Source organism: Apium graveolens, chromosome 3, assembly GCF_009905375.1.
Source record: "Apium graveolens cultivar Ventura chromosome 3, ASM990537v1, whole genome shotgun sequence".
NCBI lineage: Eukaryota > Viridiplantae > Streptophyta > Magnoliopsida > Apiales > Apiaceae > Apium > Apium graveolens.
Genome location: NC_133649.1, coordinates 176297277 through 176308885, shown reverse-complemented (window position 1 = coordinate 176308885; position 11609 = coordinate 176297277). Strand labels below are relative to the sequence as shown.

Here is an 11609-nt window from a genome sequence, read left to right as displayed (position 1 = left end):
GGCATAGGGTAAGGGTAAGTCTTAAACCTCTCCATCATGAATGGAGTGATTTTCAGACTCACATTTACCTTATTCTTTGTAGTAAGTGAACTAAATATAATTTTGGACACTTGCTTACAATTTCCTATTTTACTGTTGTCTATGCCATTCAACAAATGTATGCCTATTACTTTATGATTTAAAGTAGACATGATAAATCTAGGAAAACAAATTTACTTACCTCTAGCAGATTGGGGCATGGTCAGCCTGGTTGCAAGTTCTTCCAGGATCAATAGACCAACATTCAAGTGTCTGTTGTGGGCTATGGAGAACACCAGCTTCTCCACCACACTTGAGATGTTGTCATATCCTGTCTTTCTGCATGTGAAGGCCCTTACTCTAGAATCAAACACAAAGGACCACTCATTCCTCAGGTTTGTTCTGTTCAAGCTTGCCAAGTTGATTCTTCCATCATAGTTGATGAAGTCCATAAACTCAGCTAGTTCATCGTGGGTTGGCACCTCCACTAGATTTACAGTTGGAAGACCCAAAGCTGCATTCACATCTTGCTCATTGAACTCTATCTGTTGGCCTCCAATTGTGCAAGTTATCACCAAAGATACAGAGTCGTTATTCAATACAGTTCTCACCATAGCTGTTGTCCAAAACTCATGCATAACATCCAAGTACGGGAATGGGTTAGCAATTAAAGGACCTGCAAGATAGGTATCAAACAAGAATTTTACAAACCCATTGAAACTATCAGGGGCTTGGTTAGCATCAGTGAAAGCGATATAGTTGGTTCCTTTCTCTGGGATTACAGCTTTAACATTGTTGAGTGCCATTGTTTTTGAGTAAGGGAGAATGGGTAAGAAAAATTAGTGGAAAAGATTTTGAAAGGAGAGAGAAATCGGTTTGGAATTGAAAAGGCTTGGTCACTTACAGTTCTTGAAGGCGTAAATATATATGTATCAAGGTGTCTGGGTATTTATAGTAAAAGCACATGACTTATCGAGAAGTCAAAAATAGACGTTTGAAGTATACTTACCAAGAAGTCATTTTGAAAGTGAATTACATATTGAGAAGTCATATTAATTTACTCTTTTGTAGAACTAAAAATTAACTTATCGAGATGTCAAATAAATACCCAGTTTGTCCAAAAATGGACTGAATTGTTTCCAATTTTTATTTCAATAAATCAAAATAAAATCAGAATAATTTTATCAAAAGTATTTTACTTATATAATTTATTGGATTAAATTATTTCAGTTCTGAGTTATTTATTAGTCTAAAATTATAGTTTTAGAGAACTCTGTGAGTTAACACTTATAGAGAACTCTACAATCACTTATCAATAAGTCATAATAAAGCTTATCGAGAAGTCACTCGAGAAGTCAGTAAATTGACTTATCGATAACTCACTCGAGAAGTCTTAAAATGACTTGTCGATAAGTCAATTTGACTTATCGAGAACTCAGTTCTCAATTTACTTTTTATTGCTTTGATTCTGCCTTATGTTAATTTTACATATTGAGAATGTAAATTAACATTCAGACAGTTTACTTAAAATTTGAAAAATTCCAAGTTAAATTTTGAATTTTGAAAAATAAATATGCAGAGATTTCTGAAATATTTATAATTCATATTTCAGTTAATTTCTAATTAAATTAAATTAATTTTGATTTACTAGAGATTAATCTTTTGCAACATATTAGCTGAGTTCTCGCCTTAGGATGAAGAATTAAGCATTCCAATTTCACCTACAACTCTAGTGAAAGTTGCTTCATCCAAAGGTTTAGTAAAAGTGTCAGCTAATTGTTTTTCTGTTGGAACAAAAATGAGCTCAATGGTACCATTTGCAGCATGTTCTCTGATAAAATGGTACCTTACATCAATGTGCTTTGTCCTAGAATGATTAAATGGATCAGCCATAATAGATATAGCACTAGTATTGTCACACATGATTGAATTTTTGTGTAACACTATGCCATAGTCCATTAGATGATTTCTAATCCAAAGCACTTGAGCACAACAACTTCCAGCAGCTATATATTCAGCTACAGCTGTGAAAGTTGACACAGATTATTGTTTCTTGCTATACCAGGATACAAGTCTTTGACCAAGAAACAGACAGATTCCACTAGTACCCTTTATGTCAACCCTGCATCCAACAAAATCTGCATCTGTGTATCCAACAGCTTCAAAACCAGTTCCCTTGGGATACCATAATCCCAAGTTTGGAGTCACCTTCAAGTATCTAAAAATCCTCTTCATAGCCATCAAATATGATTCTTTTGGATTGGCTTGAAATCTTGCACACAGACATGTTGCAAATATGATGTCTGGTCTACTTGCAGTCAAGTAAAACAATGATCCAATCATTCCTCTATAGCTTGAAATATCTACACTCTTGCCCTTTTTATCTTCATCCAACTTTGTTCCTGTAGACATAGGTGTAAATGCAGGTGAACAATCAGCCATACCAAACTTTTTCAATAAATCTTTAACATACTTAGTTTGGCTGATGAAGATTCCATCACTTTTTTGACTGACTTGAAGTCCAAGAAAGTAACTTAATTCCCCATCATACTCATTTCATATTCACTTTACATGAGCTTAGATAATCTTTGACAGAGCTTCTCATTAGTAGAACCAAAGATGATATCATCCATATAAATATGAACTAGGATCATATCACCACCATGCAGCTTGTAAAAGAGTGTCTTATCTATTATTCCTTTAGTGAAACCATGTTTAGGTAGAAAATATGTCAGTGTGTCATACCAAACTCTAGGTGCCTGTTTTAGTCCATATAGAGCCTTGAGTAGCTTGTACACAAAATTTGGAAATTTTGGATCTTCAAAGCCAGGTGGCTGTTGCACATAAACTTCTTCTTCCAACTCACCATTTAGGAAAGCACTCTTGACATCCATTTGATATACTTTGAAGTTTGAATGTGCAGCAAATGCTAGAAAAATCCTTATTTCTTCAAGTCTTGCAACTCGAGCAAAAGTTTTATCATAATCAATTCCTTCTTCCTGTTAGTAGTCTTTTGCAACCAACCTTGCCTTGTGTCTGATAACTATACCATTTTCATCCATCTTGTTCTTGAACACCCATTTTGTTCCAATTACACTTCTGTTCTTTGGTGCAGGAATTAACTCACAAACTTTGTTTGTTTCAAACTAATTAAGCTCCTTGCATGGCAGATATCCAATCATGATCCATTAGAGCTTCTTCAGTTTCCTTAGGCTCTACTTGAGACATAAAGCATGCATATAGGCACGCATTAGCAATTGCACTTCTAGTCCTTACACCAGCATAAGGATCACCAATTATTGCATTTTGATTGTGACTCCTATCCCATTTTCTGGTATGAGTTTGTTGACCGGTGCCTTCATCATTTTCTTCATTATTTGTATGACTGGTAGATTTTTCTTCTCTTTATCCCCCTGAGTTTGTGCTATCAAATTCAGGTGTATGAGATGAGCTTCTATTTTCATGATTTTCCTGCTCAGCAGTTTCTTCATTCATCATCTATTGTACATTGCCTTCATCCTCTTTATCAGAATCACTATTAATGTTGAGATTTTTAAATGCAAGGGCTTCGGCTTTATTATCATCAAGGCATTCCAAGCCTGGACACTTGTCATCATCAAAAGTCATATATGTGCTCTCCATGATTTTCTTTTGATCAATTACATAGACCTTGTACTCAGTTCTCTCCAATAAATATCCCAATTAATTTCTTAAAAAACCTCTGAGTCAAATTTTCCCACATATTCAGAGTTGTCTTTTAAAATGTAACACTTGCTTCCAAACACATAAAGATGCTTTACAGTAGGCTTTCTCTTAGACATGATTGAGTAAGGTGATTTGACATGAACCTTGTTAATGAGATATCTGTTTTGAGTGTAGCATACAGTATTTACAGCTTCTTCCCAAAAACTAGTTGGCAGATTTACATCTTGCATCATTGTTCTTGCAGCTTCTACTAATGTTCTGTTCTTTCTCTTAACTACCCCATTTTGTTGAGGTGTTCTAGCAGCAGAAAACTCTTGGACAATGCCTTCGTTTTTGCAGAATTCACTCAATGTTGCATTTCTGAATTATGTTCCATTATCACTTCTCAATCTCTTCACACAGTTTTAATCTTCAGCTTGTTTCTCTATCTTCTTTATGTGCTCAATTATGATGTGTGGAGTCTCATTTTTAGAATACATAAATTTTATCCTTGTAAATCTTGAGTAGTCATCCACCGTCACAAGTGCATATTTATTCCTTGAAATTGATAAGACATTCACTGGTCCAAACAAGTCCATGTGAATAAGTTGCAATGGTGCACTTATGGAATTCACAGTTTTTTACTTGTGACTTGATCTTTTCATTTTTCCTTTCTCGCAGGCTTCACAGACTTCAATTTGAGCAAACTCTAATTTTGGCATGTCTCTCACCAACTCTTTCTTGACCAGAGTGTTGATTGCCTTGTAATTTAGATGCGAGAGTTTATTATGTCATAACTTGCTTTGCTCAATGGATGCCTTGGTGTAGAAGCAACAAATTCCATTCTCATTTGTTGAGTCCAAGTATGCAACAAACAAGCTTCCTTTCTTTGCTCCTTTTATAGCAACTTCATTGGTTTTCTTGCTAATGAAAATACATTCTTCTTTGTCAAATAGAACTTTAAAACCTTTGTCTACAAACTGACTGACACTGAGAAGATTTACTCCAAGACCAGCTACCAATGCTACATTATCAATGACAATATTTATAGAAAAAATCTTGCCATATCCCATTGTAAATCCTTTACTGTTGTCTCCAAAGGTCACCAAAGGGCCAACCTTCTCCTCAAATTTTGATAACAAGGCCTTATCACCTGTCATATACCTGGAGCATCCACTGTCTATAATCCATATGACCTTCTTCATTTTGCCTGCACATAATGAGTTTTAAGTGTGTTTAGCAACCCAAGCAGTGTTGGGTACCTTCTTGTTAACTGATTTATCAGAAGTAGAGTTAGAAATCTCAGAAAAAATAGCATTATAGATGTTTGTGCATTTTCCATTGCAGTTGTAGATCCAATCCTGACTTCTTTAAGATCTACTCTCAGCTTGTGGTAAATTTTCATTACTTTTAAGTTACATGGAATGCAGTCAAACTTATCACAAAATGAATATGGATCATTTGTCTTAGCTTCATTATACTTGCAGGCTCCTTCAGCTGGATTGCTAACAACCTTTTTACAAAGGTGAGTTAGGTGATTCACAGAGCCACACTTCTCACATTTCTTCCTTGGAGCATCTGCAACATAAGCAAAATTGTTGCTTTTGTTTATCCCAGTCTTTCCATTTCTATTCTTTTTCTTCTTTCTCGCATCTTCAATTTTTGTTTCCTTGACAGGTATCTTGGAATCTTGGTTGTCTATGAGCTTCTTTTCAGTTTTTAAAGTTTGAGCTATTTCTGCATTTTTCTTCGCATTGTCTTTATCAGCAATTTCTTGCTTTATAATCAACTCCTCTTCACTGAAATCTACTTCACATGTTTTGAACATAGGTGAGCCAACCTTTTTCAGCATAGCTGGAACATCTTCATTTTCATTTGCTTTCCCTTTTTCACCTACAACTTTCTTCTTGTTGTTCAAGGCATCATAATCAAGACCAATAGCAATATTTGCACATGGCTTTTTCTTCTCATGGTATTTTCCAATTAACTCAGATGCATTCCTGAAAGATTTCAACTTGACTTCATTCTTTTCTAACTTCTCCCTTAACACAGCTTCAATCTCATTTGCACACTTGAGCTTGTTCTTCAGATATGCATTTTCTTGTTTCATAGCTTCAAGCTTTACCAGAAATAACTCAGTTTCTTGTTTCTCATTTTCACGCTTCTCATTTATCTTTGTTAGTCTGCTAACTTCTTCATTAGCAACAACCATACTTGTATGAATGTGAAACATTTATGTACTCATCTTTTCTACATTTTCCTTCTATTGACTCACATTTAAATTAATGGTGGTAAGGGTTGGTACCTGTGTTTTTGATGAGGATGACTCTCCTTGCTCCAAGGCCAGAAATGCATAATTTACAACTTCCGCATCTTCATCATTATTAGAATCATCCCAACTCTTTCCCTCTGCAATATAGACTTTGATTTGATGTTTCTTCAAAAGAGCTTCATACTTTGCTTCCCGTTCAAGATAAGCTTTGTCTTTCTTTGATTTCTTGGGTTTCCTGCATTCTGTAGCAAAATGGCCTAGCTCATCACAGTTATAGCACCTTATCTTTGATCTGTCAATAGATCCAGTTTTGTAACCATTTTTGCTTTTGGATGTGTACTTCCCTTTTCCTTTCCAGCTAGAGATTTGGTACACATTAGTTGTTGACTTGTATCTATAAAGGTCTCAAACACCATTATTCTTATCGATACGGGATGTTACAAAGTATTTCTATCTTTTCCCAGATCTATTTAGCAGTTTCACAGTTGACAATGTTATTGTACATTACATTGTCAAGTGGCTCTATCAAGATCAACTGCAAGCCACTGCATAGGGAGATTTTTTCTTTCTCAGGCTCAGTGTACTCTGAAGGATCTTTAGGAGCATAATGAGCTAGAATGACTGTTGAGTGGCATTTATGACATTTTATAACGCTCCATAAAGCTCTGAATTGGTGTATTTGTACTCAAGTTGGCGTTTTAATGTGTTTTCTAGTGTTTTTGCATTTTAGGCATTAATCTGGAATTCAGGTGAATGAATATTGATTTGATGCTAATATGGTGTTAGGATGGTGTCCAAGGAATAAAAGCTCATGAAGACCAACTCATTGCAGCAAGAAAAGAAGGCAATTTCATTTTTTCCAGAAGACCGGTGCGCCCGCGTTGTGTTAGCGTGCGGCCGCGCCAGAGAAGCAGAATGTCAGCGCGCCCGCGCTGGTGAAGCGCATGCCTGCGCCAGGTCGGAATTCCAGATTCTTGTTTCAATTAGAAGACTATTTTTCTGGGCTTTTGGATTAATTGGGTTGCTATTTAAAGACGATAAAAAGACGTGTTTCATAATAGAGCTTAAGGAGAAGACGACAAGAAGAACTATAGCACAATTCATAGAAGGCGAAAACGATCTAGTTTATTCTTGTGAATCTTTGTTCTAAGTTGTAATCTTGGATGCTCGTTTCTTTTGTTGAACCTAATACTCTGGATTACATACTTTGTTTATTAATTATTTTATAAAGACTACGTTTATTATACCATGCTTTCATCGGAACCCGCATTGATGATGAGTCCGATTATGGGCTAATCGTTATTGTGGGGTTCTAGCAGATTTATTTATGGATTTCTTTAGTTAATTTATTTCGATACCTTAGTGTGTGGTGATTGTATGATAACATAGTATTGGTTGTGCTTATTCGTCTTGTGTCCATCACGAACTTATAAGATAGCGTGTTAATCTTTAATGAAGCAAAAGTGAATTTAAGGATTTAGAACTTGCCATGCTAGCATAGGTTCATGTATTTGATATGCATGATGCGTAGGTAAATTTAACCATCTTACTTGCTTTATGTAATCACGATAGATAACTTGTGCATTAAACCGTTATGTTGTCAAATTTTATAGACATATAGGGTCTCAATATAATTAGTGTCTATTCAGCTTCTATCACTTTTGTGGATGTCTGGTAGTATGGTATTCGTACAACGCAAGTTGGTGTTTATCAGTTTCGTGTTATCTGATTAGCGTCATCACCATTACATGCTAAGGTTAAGAACGAAAAGGCTATTGAATGAAGCATTTAATGAAGTTAGAATCTCATGCTTGTGTCATATATTATTCAACTCTCTTTAACCTCTTAGATCATGTTCTATAGTATAAATTTCAATAGTTAATCGTAGTATAATCAAACCCAAATTGTTATTCGTCTTAGCATTGAATAATAACTATATCATTGTTGCATAAGTGCATAAATCACAAAGTTAACCTAAACCAGTCCCTGTGGGAACGAACTAGAAATAATTCTATATTACTTGCGATCGCGTACTTGCGTGAATTATTAGCACGTGTTTAGCAATTAACAAGTTTTTGGCGCCGCTGCTGGGGACTCGGTGTTAACTTTCAGTTTATGTGTTTGTCATCAGTGATCATTAGAGTTCATTGACTCGGACATTGTTACTTACCTACACTTTTCCTTATCGTGTTTCTGGTATTCTAGCGAGCGTGTATGCATACGCGTTCGCGGGCTCGTAAGAGAACTTTGGAACAAACCGAGGAGGAAGCTTTAGTGATTCAAAGGGAAGTTTTTGAGGAAGAAGAAAAGTAGAAGAAGAAGAGAAAGTCAAGGAATCAGCTTTAGTAGTGATGGGAGATCAAGCAAAAATTCCTAAGGCTTTGATGGACTATTCTCAGCCTAAGATCAATGATATTCAGTCGAGCATCATCAGACCAGCCATCTTGGCTAACACTTTTGAGATCAAGTCGAGCACGATTCAGATGATACATAACTCAGTTCAGTTTTGGGGTTCTCCTATAGAAGACCCCAACATGCACATCAGGGATTTCATCGAGATCTGCGATACTTTCAAGTTCAATGGGGTGACTGAAGATGCTATAAAGTTGCGACTCTTCCCATTCTCTTTGAGGGATAAAGCAAAGTGCCGGTTACCTTCTCTACCACCGGGGTCTATCACTAAATGGGAGGATCTTGCTCAAAAGTTTCTCACTAAATTTTTTCCTATAGCGAAGACTGCTGCAATCAGGAATGCTCTTACTCAGTTTGCACAGCAAACTGGAGAATCTCTGTGTGAGGCTTGAGATCGATATAAGGAGATGCTAAGGAAGTGCCCACACCATGGCATGCCTGATTGGATGATTATAAATTGTTTCTATAATGGTTTGGTCGCACAGTCTAGACCTATGCTCGATGCAGCGACTGGTGGAGCCTTATGGGCCAAAAGCTATAATGAAGCTTATGAGTTGATTGAGCTCATGGTAGCTAATGAATACCAAAATCCTATGCAAAGAATGTTGTAAGGAAATGTAGCAGGAATTCTGGAAGTAGATATAGCTACTGCTATAGCTTCTCAACTTCAAGCTTTGATGATGAAAGTGGACTCTTTGGCTAATTATGGAGTTAATCAAATCACTAGTGTTTGTGAACTTTGTACGGGGGCACATGAAACTGAGCAGTATACTATTTCTATCGAATCAGCATAATTTATGAGCAACTTTCAGAGATCACAGCAGCTAGCTCCAACCACTTATCATCCCAATAACCGCAATCATCCTAACTTCGGCTGGAGTAACAATCAGAATACGGTGCAACAACCTTATCAGCCATACACCGCAAAGTAGTATAACCCTCCTGGTTTTCAACAACCACAATATGCCCCTAGGAAACAACTTCAACTTTAGCAGTTAACGCAAGCTAATGAAAAATCTGAATTGGAGGAGTTGAGGCTCATGTGCAAGAGCCAAGCTGTTTCTATCAAGACTTTGGAGAATCAGATTGGGCAGATTGCTAATGCATTACTGAATTGTCAACCTGGCACGCTTCCAAGCGATACTGAAATGCCAGGTAAGAAGAAAGCTAAGGAGCATGTTAAGGCAATTACATTGAGGTATGGTAAGGTTGCAAATCCTGAAAAGCTAAAACTCCAGAAACTGAATTTGAGGCTGAAAAAGAAGAAGAAGTACAGAAGGAAACAGAAGTGGAACCAAAGAAGACTACTGTGGAGCATACTCTTCTTGGGGGTAATATAGGGGAGAAACAGATCTATCCTCCACCTCCTTTTCCTAAGAGGCTGCAGAAGAAAAAGTTGGATAAGTAGTTTGAAAAGTTTTTGGAGGTGTTCAAGAAACTTCACATCAACATACCCTTTGCTGAAGCTCTTGAACAAATACCTAGTTATGCGAAGTTTATGAAAGGTATTCTCTCTCGGAAGGTGAAGCTTGATGAATTATAGACCGTTTCTCTCACGGAGGAATGCAGTGTTGTGCTGCAACAGAAGTTGCCTCTGAAGCTTAAAGATCCTAGAAGCTTCACTATTCCATGCACCATTGGAAAGGTGTCATTTGACAAATGTTTATGTGACTTGGGAGCTAGCATCAATCTGATGCCTTTGTCAATCTTCAAGAAGTTGGACTTACCGGATCCAAAGCCTACTTATATGACTTTGTAGTTGGCCGATCATTCTATTACTTATCCATGAGGCATTGTTGAGGATGTTTTGGTCAAGGTGGATAAACTCATCTTTCCTACTGATTTTGTAATTCTTTATTTCGATGAGGATAAGAAGATTCCCATAATCTTGGGAAGACCTTTCTTGGCGACTGGCCGAACCTTGATTGATATGCAGAAAGGTGATCTCACCATGCGAGTGTTGGATCAGAATGTAACTTTTAATGTGTTCAATGTGATGAAGTTCCCTACAGAAAATGAGGAGTGCTTAAAGGTGGAGTTGGTTGATTCTGTGGTTACTTCAGAACTTGATCAATTATTAAGGTTTGATGCCTTAGAAAAGGCCTTGTTGGGGAATTTTGATAGTGAAGATGATGAAGGGGATGAGCAGTTACAATTTATGAATGCTTCTCCCTGGAAGAGGAAGATGGATATGCCTTTTGAATCTCTTGGAATGGAGGAGCTGAACAAATCTCCTAAGCACCTCAAGCCATCTATTGAGGAAGCTCCTACACTTGAGCTTAAACCTTTACCTGAACACTTAAAGTATGCCTTTTTAGGTGATGCATCGACTTTGCCTGTTATTATTGCATCTGACCTTTCAGGTAGTGATGAGGAAAAACTCTTGAGAATTCTGAGATAATTCAAATCGGCAATTGGATGGACGATAGCAGATATCAAGAGGATCAACCCTTCTTATTATATGCATAAAATTATGCTAGAGAAAGGTAGCAAGCCTACTGTTGAGCAACAAAGAAGGCTAAATCCTTTCATGAAAGAAGTTGTGAAGAAGGAAATTCTTAAGTGGCTGGATGTAGGGATCATCTATCCCATTTTGACAGTTTTTGGGTGAGTCCAGTTCAATGTGTACCAAATAAGGAGGTATCACAGTCGTTGCTAATGAGAAGAATGAGCTCATTCCTACTCGAACAGTCACGGGGTGGAGAGTTTGCATGGATTACAGGAAGCTGAATAAGGCCATGAGAAATGATCACTTCCCTTTGCCGTTCACTGATCAGATGCTTGATAGATTGGCCGGGCATGAGTACTACTGTCTTCTGGATGGCTATTCGGGTTATAATCAAATTTTCATTACTCCAGAAGATCAACAGAAGACTACTTTCACTTGTCCATTTGATACTTTCGCCTTTAGAAGGGTTTCTTTTGGTTTATGTGGAGCACCGGCCACATTTCTGAGATGCATGATGGCTATCTTCTCTGAAATGATTGGTCAGAATATGGAGGTGTTCATGGACGATTTCTCTGTGTTTGGAGATTCATTTGATGAGTGCTTGCAGAATCTAGGCGACGTTCTCAAGAGGTGTGTTGAGACCAATCTGGTTCTCAATTGGGAGAAATGTCACTTTATGGTGCGACAGGGCATTATTCTTAGGCACAAGGTCTCTAGTAAGGGTCTTGAGGTGGATAAAGCCAAAGTGGGGGTCATCGAAAATCTTCCCCAACC

At 37.1% G+C, this 11609-nt stretch overlaps 1 non-coding gene across 1 annotated transcript; it reads right to left on the bottom strand.

Moving 5' to 3' along the window:
* Window positions 1-8715: 8715 nt before the first annotated feature.
* On the bottom strand, window positions 8716-8822 carry LOC141716135 (small nucleolar RNA R71). The gene has a single exon (XR_012572856.1). It is a non-coding gene; the product is annotated as a small nucleolar RNA R71 (small nucleolar RNA).
* Between the last annotated feature and the right edge of the window lie 2787 nt (window positions 8823-11609).